At 39.8% G+C, this 16,256-nt stretch overlaps 2 non-coding genes across 2 annotated transcripts; both read left to right on the forward strand.

Annotated features, from left to right (window-relative positions):
* Window positions 1–909: 909 nt before the first annotated feature.
* Trnai-aau (transfer RNA isoleucine (anticodon AAU)) lies at window positions 910–983 on the forward strand. The gene has a single exon. It is a non-coding gene; the product is annotated as a tRNA-Ile (tRNA).
* Window positions 984–7,167: 6,184 nt separating this feature from the next.
* Window positions 7,168–7,240, forward strand: Trnak-cuu (transfer RNA lysine (anticodon CUU)). The gene has a single exon. It is a non-coding gene; the product is annotated as a tRNA-Lys (tRNA).
* Window positions 7,241–16,256: the final 9,016 nt, after the last annotated feature.

The raw sequence follows: 16,256 nt of genomic DNA on the forward strand, positions 1-16,256 counted from the left end.
CAATCATTACAATTTGTCGCTTTACAGTTCGGGTAAAAATTATTAACTTCCAAAGATTTGTTTTTAAAATTGTTATTCAGTTTTCTTGACCTTTAATTTCGAGAAGTACGTTACATATACTAAATTGAAAGACAGTTCCACAGAGAAGAGTGCAGATTGATTGTGAAGATTACTCTTCTTTCACACAGTTTCTGGGACAGTCGCAAAATATTTATCGCATAGTATGCGTTATCCACATCACAATGCAGCACATAAACTTAATTTCTTACACATCCAACATAACATACTGGAGACCTCAAAGGCGGCTACAGCAAATCGACACTGCTTTCCCGTAAGCAGTTGATAAATAATATACCTTCAACCTGGTAATGATGATGATCGTCTGTTTTTCTATTGGAAAGACACGCAGTGAACCATAAAAATCTAGCGACGAAGGGAGACACTGATATTTTCATTTAAATTCGCAATCTCATTTCTCAAAGCCAAACAATAATGGATGAAACTTATTTTAATATTGGATTGGATTGTAAATATTACAAATTTTATCGAATTGATAAAAAAATTGGTACTTAGTTGTCCTGACCCACTATCTGGCAAGGAGTTGGTTACACTGCGACAGGAACAAATCTGAAATGTTTGCTTCATACAATACAATGTCCTGATACTCCAGATATCTTTTCTCTATTTTTTTAAACTTCTCACAAGAGTTACGTCGTACTTTGATGCCCTGTGCTTAAAATATTTCGTGTGTCCTAATGATAATTAAAAATAAGCATTTCACCGTGGCCTAGGAAGTAAGTTGAGTTGTTCAAACAGTTATCACAATATATTTTCAATTTCAAAAGATATAATCCACTATAACAAATTACGTGCTGGTTATGAGTGGAAACTTTCCTTTGTCTTGTCAATGGCCCGTTAGCTCAGTTGGTTAGAGCGTCGTGCTAATAACGCGAAGGTCGTGGGTTCGATCCCCCCACGGGCCAATATTTTAAAGCTTTTGCTCGTTCAGTGATAAATTAATTATTGCAGTTGGTGTATTATTGTGTCCAAGCACAACGTGTAATTATTTAATTGTTCTAATAATTAATATAGCAGTACTTCCATTTTTGCCTTACTTAATTTGTCCAATATAGCTCTCGAATAATACTAGTCGAAACTAAACGAAAGGGCACTGTGATAATACAAATATACATGCCAACATCCAAAGAAGAAGACGCAGTCATCGACGAAATACGAGAAGAAATAAGTAATGCGATCAGAAATGTTATGGGAGATGAAAACCTGAGTGCCATGGGTGACTGGAACGCGGTTGTGGGTGGAGAACCGGGGGAAGGAATTGTTGGCAAATATGGAAGTGCTAGAAGAAATGAAAAAGGAGATCGACTAATCGAGTTCTGCTCGAGGCACCAATTAGTTGTTGCAAACACATTTTTTCAACTTTACAAACTAAGAAGATACGCATGGAAGGCCCCTGGTGACTGAAAGAGACAACAGATTGATTACATTCTAATGAAAACACGTTTTAGGAACCATGTAAAAGATTGCAGTTGCTATCCATCTGCAAACATAGGAAGTGATCATAATCTGGTCCTGATGAAAATTTCACTGAGATTCAAACGTTTGAAGAAGCAGCCAGCAAAACTTAAACAGCAACTAGAAAAACTGAAAACTGAGGGACTGGCAAAGCGCTATTCTCATGAAACAGACACCTAGCTAAAATTTTTAAACATGGTGGAGTAAGTGAAGACTGGGATCAAATTAAATCTGGTATATACAAAGCAGCAGAAAAGACAGCCGGAAGAACTGAACCTAAAAACATGGGGAAATGGATTACAGCAGGTAGTATTGAGCACTAGTTTAACACAAACCTAAACACTGCATCAGAAGGAAGTGTTCAGTTCCTAGTGCAGTGAAATATGGCAATTATAAGGAGAGCAACGGCACCACAAATGGAAGAGAAACATAATATGTACAAAATCGTCCACGCAACCTACCACTGAAAATGCCTTGCAGAGAATAAATGCGAAACGTGTATGTCACGAAAATTGTGTTTAATTCAGTTGCAGTCAGACTGTCCAAAAGTAAAAATTATCAATATACCCTAACAGTAATACCCTAATAGTACTCGTAACAACACGTGTTAAGTTCAGCTCGCGAAATTTAGTTGAATTCGAATGTGTTCTCGCAGGTGGTGTTGTCTACTACCAGTGGAAATTGTGTAAACAACAGTGTTCTGCGCAGTAGTGCTATTTTTTTCTGTGCTCCGCCAATATCTTCGAGAAAATGGTAAACAGACGAGTCAACAGCACCAGCGAGGAAGCAGCAGGTGCGGCGGGTTCGCTCTTGGCGGAAGGTGTGGCCGCGGCTCCCGTTATAGCGGAGCTGGTCCGCTCTGAGGTAAATGCTGCGCTTCGCGATAAACACAATCTCGATCTGATAGCAGGCACTATATCAGATACAGTAACGGCAGCAGTATTGGCCAAAATGCGTGAAACTGTTGAGGTCAATACTACCGAAATTACAGCACTAAAGAAGTGTGTCTGAATACGAGAAAAAGGCACGGGAGTTGGAAGTGAAACTATCTGCCGCAACAGACGAGCTAGAACAGTACCAGAGGCGACATAGTCTACGACTGTTTGGAGTAGCAGAAAGTAAGGAAGAAGACACGGTCAACCTGCTCATACAGATTGCGCGTGAAAAATTAGCCGTTGAAGTGACTAAGGCAGACATTGACTGGAGCCATCGGGTGGGACGAAAACTACCAGGTGCTACCAAACCTCGTCCAATAATAATTAAATTTGTCTCATACCGAAAAAGGGCAGAGATCTTTACCCAGAAGAAGAAGTTAGCAAGGACGGGGCTTACAATAAGGGAAGATCTGACACACGAACGCCTAAAGGTTTTAAACAGTGTCATATCACATTTCGGTCTTCAAAATGTGTGGACTCAGGATGGCAGAGTAGTCATTAAGACAACAGCTGGAAAGAAGACAGTAACAAACATGACAGAACTGAATAGTATTAAGTGAAGCTACTCGAGCCAAAAGTGCAAACTTAACACCATTTGCAAATTGTAACAGCACTATAGTATGAGATACTGTCTTTTAATTGCATTAACTTTTTAATTATACCCATATTTGTACCTTCAACTAATCGTTTTTGTAACTGTATTAACTTTTTACTATTTTTTGTACCTGTAGTTAAAACGTTTACTTAATTTTCTCAGCTTATTCTCTTCCATTCTGTAATAGTACCATTGCAAATATTAGTCTCTCCTTTAGCTCATTAATCACCCACCTCTTCGGTTTAAATTGTTCTTAACAAAAATCACTACCAGTAACGCTTTAGTAAAATTCAATTTAACTCTAACTTCCTACAATAAGCTAATAGTTATTAAGCTTACTTCTCTCTGCTGGCAGCATCGGCCTCTTAAATCACACCCCTTTCCCTTATTTCCACCCTAAGCTGTTTCAAATATGGTAATTACATTTCTCCTTTTACGACAGAGGATACACAATGACACACAACCGTCACTGCTTTCGTCATATTCTCCTTGCACCGAATACCACTAATCCACTTTCTATACTCCTGCAACCTCAGGAAATCTCTTTCAGTCGCCTTTCTTTCGGCACACGCAGAGTCACAAGCAGGGCGCGCAAAATCTCGGACACCCCTGTGTTATGTCACTTGGCGGAAACAACGGCCAGTGCCCCTCGTGGCAGGTAGCGCCCAACAAATGGACAAACCAGTCTGCCACCCTACTACAGGCTGCTCAGCTGAACTCGTCCGAGCTTTCAGTAGCTCACTGCAACATCCAGTCTTTACCTGTACATTACGAAGAACTTAGCCTCCTCTTCAACCAACTAAACTACCACGTAATCCTCTTATCCGAAACGTGGTTAAAACCAGACATATCCTCTGCATCTATTCATCTCCCAGGGTACACATTTATAAGGGCAGACAGATAAAAAAAGCGAGGTGGCGGGGTCGGCGCGTATATACGAACAGACCTCAAAGCGAAAGCCCTATGTACGTCAAACCCTGCTCAAGAAAAAGAGGCTGAATTCATGTTCATTGAAATAAATATACAAAGTAGGAAGTTCTTGACTGCCGTCGTGTACAAGCCACCAAAAATAAGCTCGATGAGTTCCTTTCAGTGGGAATTTCACTTTCAATACAAACATGTCATCGTAATGGGTGACTTGAACATAGACCTGCTAAGAGACATTCCCTCCGCAATAAACCTAAGAAGATTGTTTAGTTGCAATAGCATGAACATTCTTCCATTACAAGCTACACACCAATCTCATGGCATCAGATAATTAGGGAACCTACAATCGACGGCAAAATTAATGAACTTGGTGATAAACTCACTGCCCTCTATGACAAAGATGCACCTGTGCGCACAATCCGTGTAAGAAAATCTCCTGCTCCATGGCTGACAGCTGAATTACGTCAAATGATGATTAATAGGGATGCTGCCCACAGGCGTTTCAAGGCATATTCGAAACCCGAGCATTTCGAAGAATATAGAAAGCTGCAGAACAGAGAGAAACAATGCATTCGCAATGCTAAAATCAGGCACGCTCGCTCCCTTGTATGCAGCGATCTTGCGCCCACGACTCTATTTAAGAATCTCCGTAGCTTGGGGGTCAGAAAGACAAAATCGGAAACTACTTTTCATGTGTCAGCTAACGAATTAAACGAATTTTTCTCTGCACTTCTGAATACCAGCACGGCTGATAATTACCGTCCACAAGAATCCCCAAACAGGATAACTAACAACGATACCTTCCATCTAAAACATGTAACAACAAATACGGCAAGAAAAGCAATAATGAGAATCTCTTCTGATGCAATAGGCAATGACAGTATCGGTATAACCATGATTAAGAATGTTGCCGATATCTTAATACCTGTCTTAACTGACATTTTTAATTTTTCCCTCGTGAACGGAATATACCCCACTGCATGGAAAAGAAGCATAATTCGATCCATCCCTAAGATCGAAAACCCGCAAGTGCCTAGTGATTACCGACCAATTAGCCTACTGCCTGCTGTTTCCAAAGCACTTGAATGTATTGTTCATGATCAAATCACTGAACACCTGCATGAATTCAGTCTATATGACAAATTTCAATCCGGTATCTGTAAACATCACAGCACAAACACTGCTCTAATTAAAGTAACTGATGACCTGAAATATGCCATCGACAACCGAAAGGCAACAATATTGACGCTACTGGACTTCAGCAAAGCTTTTGACACTTAACTTCGACACATTGCTCAGAAAAATGCAACAGCTTAATTTCTCAGATAGTGCAATGAGATGGTTTGAAAGCTACTTAAAAGACAGACAGCAACGTGTTGTCTGCGTAGATGAAAAATCTTCCCGGAAACATGTTTCCTCAGGAGTGTCACAAGGGTCAGTCTAAGGACCACTTCTGTTTTCTTTACACGTCAACGATATTTCGTCGGTTCTGTCCTGCTGTAAATATCATTTCTATGCCGACGACCTCCAGATTTACCTAAGTGTCAGACCTGAAGATGTAAACACTGCAATCGCTCAGAGGAATAATGATCTGTCTTCAGTAGTGACATGGGGCTTAAACTAAATGCAAAAAAGACGCAAGTAATCTGAATAGCACATCAGAAATTAATAAGTTCAGATTTCCGCGAACGGCTACCTCCTATTCTGCTCGACGGTACTCCAATACCATTATCACGAAACAGTTAAGAACTTGGATGCAACTTTGGATGAGAATCTCAACTGGGCGGAGAATACAGTCGCAGTGTGCCAGAAGACGTCTGCTTGTCTCTATGCTCTCAAAAAGTTTCGGAACATATTTTCACAGGATTTGAAACGCCAGCTCGTGCAAGCACTCGTTCTACCGATCCTCCACTACTGTGATGTAATTCAACAGGGCATGAGTAGTGAAAACAAAAGACGGCTAGAACTAACCATGAATGCTGTGTGCGTTACACCTGCAACATTCGCCGATATGATCATGTTAGTGCTTCATACTCCGAGCTAGGGTGGCTGCGGCCGACAAATTGCGTGACTACCACACACTATGTCCACTTCACCGACTCCTCATCGCGCAAGCACCGCAGTACCTTGCTTCAGAGATTAAAAACCTGTTATGCCATCATAATCGGAACACGAGGTCACTCTTATTTGCTACCCTAACTGTGCCCACTCACAAAACAAAAACTTTTGCAGACTCCTCCTCAGTTACCGCTGTCCGCCTCTGGAAAAACTCCCCCTTACCTTGCGCAAAATTCAATCCCCTGCTGCTTTTAAGAAAAGTTGAAGCATTTCCTACTATCATCCTCATAACGTTGTCCACAAAATTAATGTAGAAGGCCAATCCTCTCAGCTGTCAAATAGCAAAGCTAGCACCTCCTATCTTGCTCCTGAGATGCTTTCCTCTTCATCTATCTCTATTAGCCACGCTATCTTCTTTCCCTTTATATTTCCTTAGTTATGTTTCATCATGTCTCTATTCTTCTCCTCCTTTCACCATCAGTCTCCCTCATACTCCCTGCTGCTAGCACTTTTTCCAGATGTGCCTTTGTAATTGTTTATTTCACTTTTTGTATTACATGTAGTTTAACATGCCTACTAAAACGTATGAATAAAATCAGTAGAATGCTTGGTTGATGTAAGAGAGGGTCTGATGGCCCTAATCTTGCCAGGTTAAATAAATCAATAAATAAATTTTTAAAAAATAACTGAGGAAGAGAGGATTACAAAAGTTGAAAATGGTAACACTTTGATTTCGGGGTGTTTTTTTTCTTTTCGAGGACAGGATTGCAGACGCCTGCACAAAGCGCTAGCTGCAAAAAATCCCTGTAAGAGCTTATCACCATATTGTAGTATATAACAGCAACTATGGACGAAGATGCTTTAAGCTTATGCTTTGTAGACGCAGTAGTCTCGTAGTGTGCTTTATTTACTGGCCAGCGCTGGAATGCATTTTGCTTTGCTTCCACCAAAGACGCGCGACTTTCGTGGTGGACCATCAGTAAAAGTCGTTTCGTCTTGCTGCTATGTAGACAAATTCCCACATTATCAAATACGGACATCTCTCCACAAACAACAAATGAAGGATGGACTACTACATTGCCCGTTTCTACTGCATCATGGGTATCCGCTCCTCGCGCGGCCCGGCTAGCTCAGTCGGTAGAGCATGAGACTCTTAATCTCAGGGTCGTGGGTTCGAGCCCCACGCTGGGCGACAGGTTTTTTAAACTTTTGTTGTCTGGTACACCATAAAACTAATTCTTTTGTGTAATCAGTGATAAGAGAAACAGCACATTTAAGTGAGTTTGGGAATAACTCCAAGCCCCTCTTTGCGTTGCGATGCTCGAGATACAAGGGAGTAAGAATTATTTTGAAAAATGAACATAACCGCAGGACAGTTGCTTAATCCATGACCGGTTTCGGAATAGTTACAGTTCCATCATCTGATGTAAACTGCAATAGTAAAAATATTCTATTACTCGCGAAAGGGAGGGGATCCTCAAGTCTGAAATATCAGATAACGAACATTCGGCTAAAATTTCAGAATTAAAACAAATTAAAAGAGAGAACAGTATGTCAATTACAAATGAAATCACTTAATCATCTTAGGTCATCCTCACACTAACGCTGTCATGGAACGAAAGGTTTCGCGTCAAAAGAGTAAAAGGGACGTACAACAATGCGAAAACAGGCGGTAATTGCCCAGTCAATAAAGACAGAAAAGGTTCAGTGTGGGGGTATAATTCGTGCAATCGACAATTTTTGTACAGTGGAAGGAGCGAGTTCCATGAATAACCAGGTAATTGTAGAAATCCTTACACTGAAGGGATGCTGTACGGGCGGGATGTGTTTGAGAATCACTTTTGTACGATTTTCTTGAATAACTCCAAAATCGAGACTTCTATCGAAAATGCACTCAATACAAAATTTAACTACGTGAATTTGATTTTCCGTCGCTGATTGGACGAAAATGACACTTAATAATACCTTACATTTCGTGTAGAAAAGACTTAAAATTCATTTTTTCTCAAGGACTAATACTCCGCACAAAGACAATGAGAGACTATGCTACAACTTAGGTGGTTTTTGTAGACCAATTTGCGAGTGTTTCCCGGCTTGATAGACCGCAGTTTATTGTTCTGTTGCAAATTTTTCGTCTCAAAATCCTTTACATCACTGTGGTAAGTTGTAAACATTTATCATTTACACCCTGTATATACGTGTAAAAAAGCTAAATATTAAAACTGTTAACGAAAGAAAGCCATAGCTTCGACCTTTTTTGAAAACAGAAACCACAGTTCAGTAAACAAAAAACATTTTTGTTATAAATGTCTTAATTTATCTGTAGAACCCTATATTTTACAACAGCGATCAAACCAGTAATATAAAAACATGGTCCCTACCACCCACTAGTGTGGGTTCCAGATATAATGGTCGGCGGTGAGTGGCAGGAGTTTTAAAAACCTTTTCGTTAGGTTTTCATAATATTTTAACAAAGTATTTGGTATGTAATTATTATTGCTTTAACTTTCTATAACTCTGCTTTATAAATTTTAAAGCATAAAGCTACTGTCCTACGTTATTAACCACCATTACTACGGTGGGCGGTTACAAAATTTTACTAGCATCGGAGACAAAAGTGGAGAGTAAGTAAAAAAGCTTGACAACCACAGCGTTATACACGTAGGAAATGCTTACTCTCAAAGACAATGCATTAAAAGAACAGTTGTAACTAAGAATCACATAACATTAAGAGCAAAAATTGGAAGGCCAAGAATAGAATACGAAACACCGCCCTAAAGACAGTGCAGAAACGTACAGTCAAACCCCTTAAATTAAGGTTCCAAGGAGCATGCGAAGAATTACCACTGTGACACGCAGAAAGAGCCACAGCAAACGAAACACATTCTTGAAAATTCAAACTACTAGACTCAATTAGTAGAACCAAAACAGAAAAAGAACTTCAGGATATGGGAGTACCAAATTTACAGGAAAGTTATACAGACAAAGGGTTCCGAGGAATATCAGAGGAGTAAATAAGACATGGGCAAGTAACAGTGTCACTCGTTGCGTTTGAAAGAATATTCGACAAAAGGATGGGCAGTAAGAGTAGATTTTACACGGGTCTGAATAATTCACTTCCGGAAAAAGCAATCTACTGCTGACGCTCCTCATTTACAGTCGCTACGCATCTTCTTACGTAACGTCTCGTCACTCCACGGAGTCAGTGCAGCTTCTAGCACCAAGGACAGCAATATAAAGGTACTATAGGTGGTTTATTGAGCCCTTGCCGTGTACCTAGTTTTTGCGGGCAGTCTTCATCTAAAAAGTCGTAGCAAATTGCCAGAGTAGATCGGCAAATTCATGGACCTGATGACTTGGTGCACACCCCATCTTCAGCTGGGCCTGACAAGATCAGTGTAATAAGATTGTGAGTTTCGTTTATACAATATTTCGTACACAGAAAGCTTGCGAGAAGTGTTCCACTCCCGAGTCTTCTCTCCCGAAGGGACGAGCAAAAACTATCGGTATCAGAATATCGATGATACCGTCATCTTTCGTAAATGTCGACAAAATATATACATTTTCAAATATTTGCCCATTCCTATGAGAGTGAGATGGTTGACTTGACAGAGCCGGTCCCACGCAGAGGCAGTGAGTCAGCAGTTAACGCTGTAAGCTGCATGGCAGTGAATCACAGCGGAGACACGCGCGGCTGATGAATGGGCCGCCCGTTGTCCCCTTCCTGTCCTCGCTGCGTATAGTGAATCACTTTAATATTCGGACACTATATGTTAAACTTGTAGCATCATAACTTCATTCGTAACAAAACATATAACCAAGTATTATATTCCGTGATGTGTCTTGTAAATAAAAGCATTAACTTTATTAAGATAACATACATAAGTTCTTTTATAATCCTATTTAAATACACCTCGGTCCTATATTCACATTACTGTAATATTCGGACACTGCAGAACTAGTCGTTTCAAGACAAGATTTTGTGGAATATTAAATGTTACGATATTTTGTCGGGTAGCCATTCTGTTTTAGCACTTCTTTCAAACGCTGCGGCATATTGCTCATCATCTTTTCTTTAAATAGTCCGCATGTAGACTATCCCATTCTTCTTTTAATCGACGCTTCATAGTTTCCTGGTATTTTTCTAATACGTCGCTCCAGTTCTCCCCACACATTCTAAACGGGATTGAGATCTGGCGATTGAGGTGGTGGTTGTAAGACTTTGGGGCAATAGTACAACAAATATTCCTGCACAATGCGAGCCTTATGTTTCGGGTCATTGTCCTGGTAAAACTTTAACGTGTTTGATATCGCCATGGTTTCAGCACTTTTCCGTAAACTGTTCTTAAACAAGTTCAAAGATACATATTTGTCCATAATACTGTCGAAGAACACCAATCCGCCCGGTCCAAATAACGATATACAGCCCCAGATAAGAACGCTGCCACCTCCATTCTTTACAGTCGGTTTAATATACATTTGTGACTGTAAATTATTCGTTCTTCTTCCAACATACCAGACTTCGTCCATCCGACCCAAAAACCTTAAATTTACTGTCGTCGGCAAAAATGACGTCGTTCCACAATATTTCATCCTTTGTAATGAACTCCCTGGCAAAGCGCAATATCTTCTTTCGATTCTGTTCATTCATATACGGTTTCTTCCTGGGCACTCTTCCATTGTAGCCACTTTCACTCAGTGCTCTGCGAATCGTTTGAGGATGTACCTTTTTGCCAGTCTCGTTTAACAGTTCACGTGGTAATCTGGGTGCACTGAGTGTAGGGTCCTTCCTTTATTTTCCGTATTAGCTGCCTCTTGTTTTCGGTGGCTGGCCCTTTTGCGAAATAGAGTCGATACGGTCCTCATTTTTGAATCGTCTGACGATATCTGCCACAGTATCTTACTTATGTTGCGCGTGGCAGCAATTTCTCTATATTATTCACCTTTCGCGTTGTGAAAAATCACAAGCTGTCGTATCTCAAAATTAGTATTAGCTTTTGCGTGGCATCGAATCGTTTGAACAGTCGACCGCGCTTGTAAATGCTTAGTCAGAAGGCACTTCTGACTAAGCATTTACCCCGGCGTGAACGGTGAAAACAAGTGCGACACTGCCATCTGTCCGGATACTAAAGTAACGTGACCATCGAAGATTGCTTTATTTCAATCGTATTATTGAACGTGTGGTATACGTTGTGTAAAGATCATTCATGCTATTATTTACTAGACATCTACTTTCATATAATACGTGGATATATTTTTCTTTTATTCGAAATACAGTTATGATGCAGCAAAGTAAAAATCTCTTAGTGTCCGAATATAAGGGTTATTCACTGTATGTGCCAGGCGCCTACCATCAAACAAAACTCTCACAGATTGAGCACGCCTCTATGAAGACTGTCAGAGGCCGCGCAAACAGATCACTGCACTCTCTAAAACCCTAGAAACATCAAGCACGGGCAAAAATTGCCCGTACATTTTTATTTTTTAAAAATGTCATGGCAAATATACTATGTTTTCGGGTCTTTTTCTATTTGTCTGTAACCTTATAATACAATATGCTGTACGTTTCTATGGTTAAATTTGTTGGAAGTACAAAATAGGAATTTTACGCCCAAGGGCACATTTTGCCCGGGGTTGGAACTCCACGTGACCATAATTCTTATTATTGTCCCTACAACCACCAAGCATATCGTCCCTACAACCACCAAGCATGGCCAAAATTTTCCCGTACGTTTTTCTTTCTTTTATTCAGTTGGCAACCTCGAACATGAGTTTTACAGTGGTTTGTTGAGCATCTAATTGTTGAGTTTCACTTTCATTGTTGATTTTAGACTTGCCATTGTTACTATTAGCAGTTGGCCACAGTAGAGCGACGCCTTTATTGTAAAGTAGTTACTCGATGACGAATTATCAGATTTAAGTGATTTTGAGTCAGATCATACAGAAGTAAAAAAGGATTCCAGTGAAGAAGCGGAGGACAACGAAGAAGAAACAAACCATGCAGGAACGCTCCAAATAAATATGTTACAAGTTCTGGCAGAGTGTATCTTGCAGAAGCTCCGAGACATAGTAAAAGGGATTTTGGTAACATAGTCCGTGAACGTCAAGAAATAATCAGTGCTGGGAAAGTAACAAGCATGACCATACAAATGAAGAAGCTGAAAGAGAAAACGTATCTCCCGTTAGCGATTCTGAAATATTTGCATTGATGGGAATTTTAATTCTAATTAGAGTTTATCAGGACACCAATATTTGCTTATCTGATTTATGTTCAAATTTATTGTGAAGAGCGATTTGTAGAGGAGCTATGGGTAAGACAAGAACATATCAGCTATTGAAAATTCTTCGCTTTGATGATAAAGGCACCAGGTCAGAAAGAAGTGTACGTGACAAATTTGCGCCGCTGTGTGAAGTATTTGAAGTATTAAATGGAATATTCCCACGGTACTTCAGAAATGGATCTGACAATACCACTGATGAAAGGTTTTTAGAGGTCGTAGTCTTTTCAAAGTTTTCCTCAAAGACAAACCTGGAAAATATGGAATATTAGTCAGAATGCTTTGTAGTGCAACTGAACGATACATAATAAAAATGAAAGTGTATGATGGAAAAGACAGTACACCTGCCAGTGAACGAGACCTCTTGAGATTGTGAAGAGACTGGTGGAGCCAATGAAGAATACAGGCTACAATGTCACAACTGAGTGCTTCTACACTTCTGTGGAGTTGGCGGACATTCTCTATCAAGACTACAAACTTACATTGGTTGGGACACTCAAATCAAACAGAAAACAGGTACCGCAGGAACTTAAGACGACAGCAGGCAGAGATCTGTATTCCTCCAAATTCGCATTCTCAGACCCATCTTCTAAGAAGCCGCCAGTAACAATTGTCTCCTGCATCACAAAAGAAAAATCTGTTGTTGTTGTCTACACAACATCGTAATGCCGGAGTAGAAGCTGATACACCAAAAACGGAAACACACATAAACCTGTACTATAATTCCAATAAGGAACGAGTGAATGCCGTAGATCAAATGGTTAGGACATACTCTACAAAAAGGGGTACGAGAAGATGGCCACTGTCAACGTTCTACAGCCTACTTGATAATAGCTGCAGTTAACTCATACACACTGTTCAAGATGAATGCGCCTAAATAGAATGATGGAAAACCAAACGCCAGAAAACTGTATCTCCATGAAATAAGCCACGAACTTTTGAAAACATACGTAGAAAAGCGAGTCATGGATTTTAAAGGACTACAGTTGCCTATTATTTGCGTGATGGGAGAGATCCTAGGAAAAAAAACTACAGATAAAATTGCTGCAAACGAAGAACCAACTAGGAAAGCAAGGTGCTACTTATGCTTGAAAAATGCAAGTAACCAGAGAGCAAGAGACAACATCACAAAAACTAAGTTAACATGTGGAAGCTGTGGGGGCCATCTGTGTAAGACTCATTTAGAATCAACCATTTTGTGTGCAGGAGGTAAATGTCATCATTAAGTGAAAATATTCTCTCCAAGTGAAAAGTGTTTTCTAAGAGTTTTCAATGTACAATAACATATTTTAGCAAGTGTTTTCATTTCTGTTTTTGAAACTTTCTCTCAATGACAAAGCTGTATTATTCAGTTAATAGATCATAGAGTGCATAGAAACTTTAGACAGCCTTTGTATTCAATTACAAATTTTATCTTGTTTACACAATCTTTCATTGACCAAGATTTGACCATTCTTAGTTTTTATATTCACCCTATGAGTGTTAAAAATTAAGCTTTCAATTATGTTGTCCTTATTTCCTGTTAAATTAATATCTCTGTGATAAAAAGATTACATAAAATAAATACATATTACAACAAATTACAAGATTTACAACTTATTGTAACACGGTCAAAATTTGCCCTTGCTTGGTGCTCTGGGTAACCTAAAATACCTTGGTGTTTCTAGGGTGTTCGTCATAAGAACAAACCTGATGCAAACATTACACCACGTATTCTACAGTGGTTGCTCGAATCCCACTGCATATATTATGGTTTCAAGTGGAGAGGCAGGCAAAGGTGAATACAGTCAAGTACGATAGTAATGACACGTTTTATGCTTTACGTTAATACTACAGGGTAATTGTTCTGCGCGAGAAATGTATGACGGGAAAGTATTTCAGGGATTTCACTATACAGTTAAATTTTTAAGGTATTAGTCAATCGTCTGGTATCCTCTCAATTGCTACCATGTATGAATACGCGAAATGCATTTCAGTACTGTAACTGCCATCTGCTACATCGGTAACGAATACATCAACAATGGGACCCAAAAAGTCAACCAAGCGCCACATTTTGATCTCTTCTTTTATCATGCGCTGTTCCGTATCCCGCCAGCGTTCGGCAGTGATCGGTGACAACTTTCGCGCCTTAGTTCCAGTAAGTCTGGCACCTTAAATGTCCTGCTATTCGTCTCGTCAAATCGCTTAGCTAAACTCCACAGTAATGCTGACAGTTCATTCTGCAGTGGTACGGTGGCAACTGCAAAATGCTGCATTTGAAAGGTGCGTTCCATGCTGCGAATATTATTGTCATCCGTGTTTCCACGTCGCTTACCACACTGACTCTTGTCAGAACACATCTCTGGTACAAAACGCTGGACGTGGTCCAAATAAAGGATATCTGATTTTTCATTTTTGTCTTAAAATTTTGTTATGCTTTTTCTTAGTTTAAATAACATACATTGACAATCTTTTATAAAAATATTGATAATTAAGAATTTATATTTGCAATGAAAACCGAAATTTTGTGTAGTACGTAATTAGAAACAAGACAGCGTGTAGTATTAATTTAAATTATTATATGTGTATTAATTAGCAATATTTGACGAATTATACATTTCAAAGATGTAGGTATTTCAACGTGAACGTGAAAAAGCGACCAGAACGGGCCTGAACGTTCAATAAATTAACTGGACTGGATCACCATTCTACAACGCTACCGATTCAGCTACACATTCCATATTCAAAACATCCGTACCTTCAGTAAATACAGTTCCTCACAAAAGTTCAAACCTGATTTTTTCTGTAAACTTTATAAAAACATTGAGTACGACCTGTTTTTCGACACTCTCTAACAGTGTCCCACCTACGTGTTTTACTATTGAGCAGGCAGCTGCGGCGCCCACTATCATACTACCTGTACCCAGCGTGACAATCAGAACACTACAGTACAGTACAGAGAATGAGACTGTACACGATTTTTTAAATAAAAACTATTCATGGCTAAAATATGATTCAGAAAAATGTTGATGGCTGTTAATACATTAGAATACCTTAAAGTTTCATTTACCGTATTACAGTACTAAGATATGTAATACGTAAGTAAGATTATGTCCAAGAATGTAACGACACCTGTGTGAGTGTGCTGGAACTTTTGACCAATCATTGCGTTTCTGTTTGTTTATATCAGGTTTCTTTTTATGACGAACAAAGTATAGGAAGTATAAAAGCGACATTACCCTTATTATCAGTAGCGCACTACCGCTGCTCCGACCCGATGCTAGGTGTTTTGCCGCCCTAGTCGAGAATTGAGAAATGATGCCCCCTCTTTTCTACCACCATCAGTGTCCCTGATATACTTCCCTCTGCCGTCTCTCTCTATCACCACCAAAATACAACGGTTGGCTGGTTGAAAGGAAGGAGGGGGGGTGGGGGGAGGGCAAACTGCTTGGTCATCGGTCCCTCGTTCCGATTAAGATCATTCCACAAGCGTGAGAGTAAAATACATACAAAACACAGCTGGAAGAAAGGAGAAAACCACAAGAATGACAGAAGGATAACAAAAACTAAAATGAACAAAATCGGACAAGAAAACCGTAGAGAGACGCAAGAAACATGTAAAAGTGATCAAAACAAGAGAGCAGATTACCATGGCTGGTTGACCATGAGAATGAAAAGGAGGAACCAGTCACTCGGCAATACATTAAAACCTCCACCGTAAGAGCTCTAGGGTGGAGGACACAGAGGGACAAAGGACATGCGCTAAAACTTAGATCAAGTGATAAAACTCATCCTCACGAATAAAACGTAGAACTAAAGCTGCTGTTGAGGCATTGTCGCCTAACACCGAATGTGGGAAAGGCTGGGAAAATTAAAAGTCCGCCGCAGAGCGGCTAAAAGTGGGCAGTCCAGCAAGAGGTGGACGACCGTCATTTGTGAGCCATAGCGACA

The sequence above is a fragment of the Schistocerca gregaria genome, chromosome 8 (genome assembly GCF_023897955.1).
Source record: "Schistocerca gregaria isolate iqSchGreg1 chromosome 8, iqSchGreg1.2, whole genome shotgun sequence".
In the NCBI taxonomy this organism is placed as follows: Eukaryota; Metazoa; Arthropoda; class Insecta; order Orthoptera; family Acrididae; genus Schistocerca; species Schistocerca gregaria.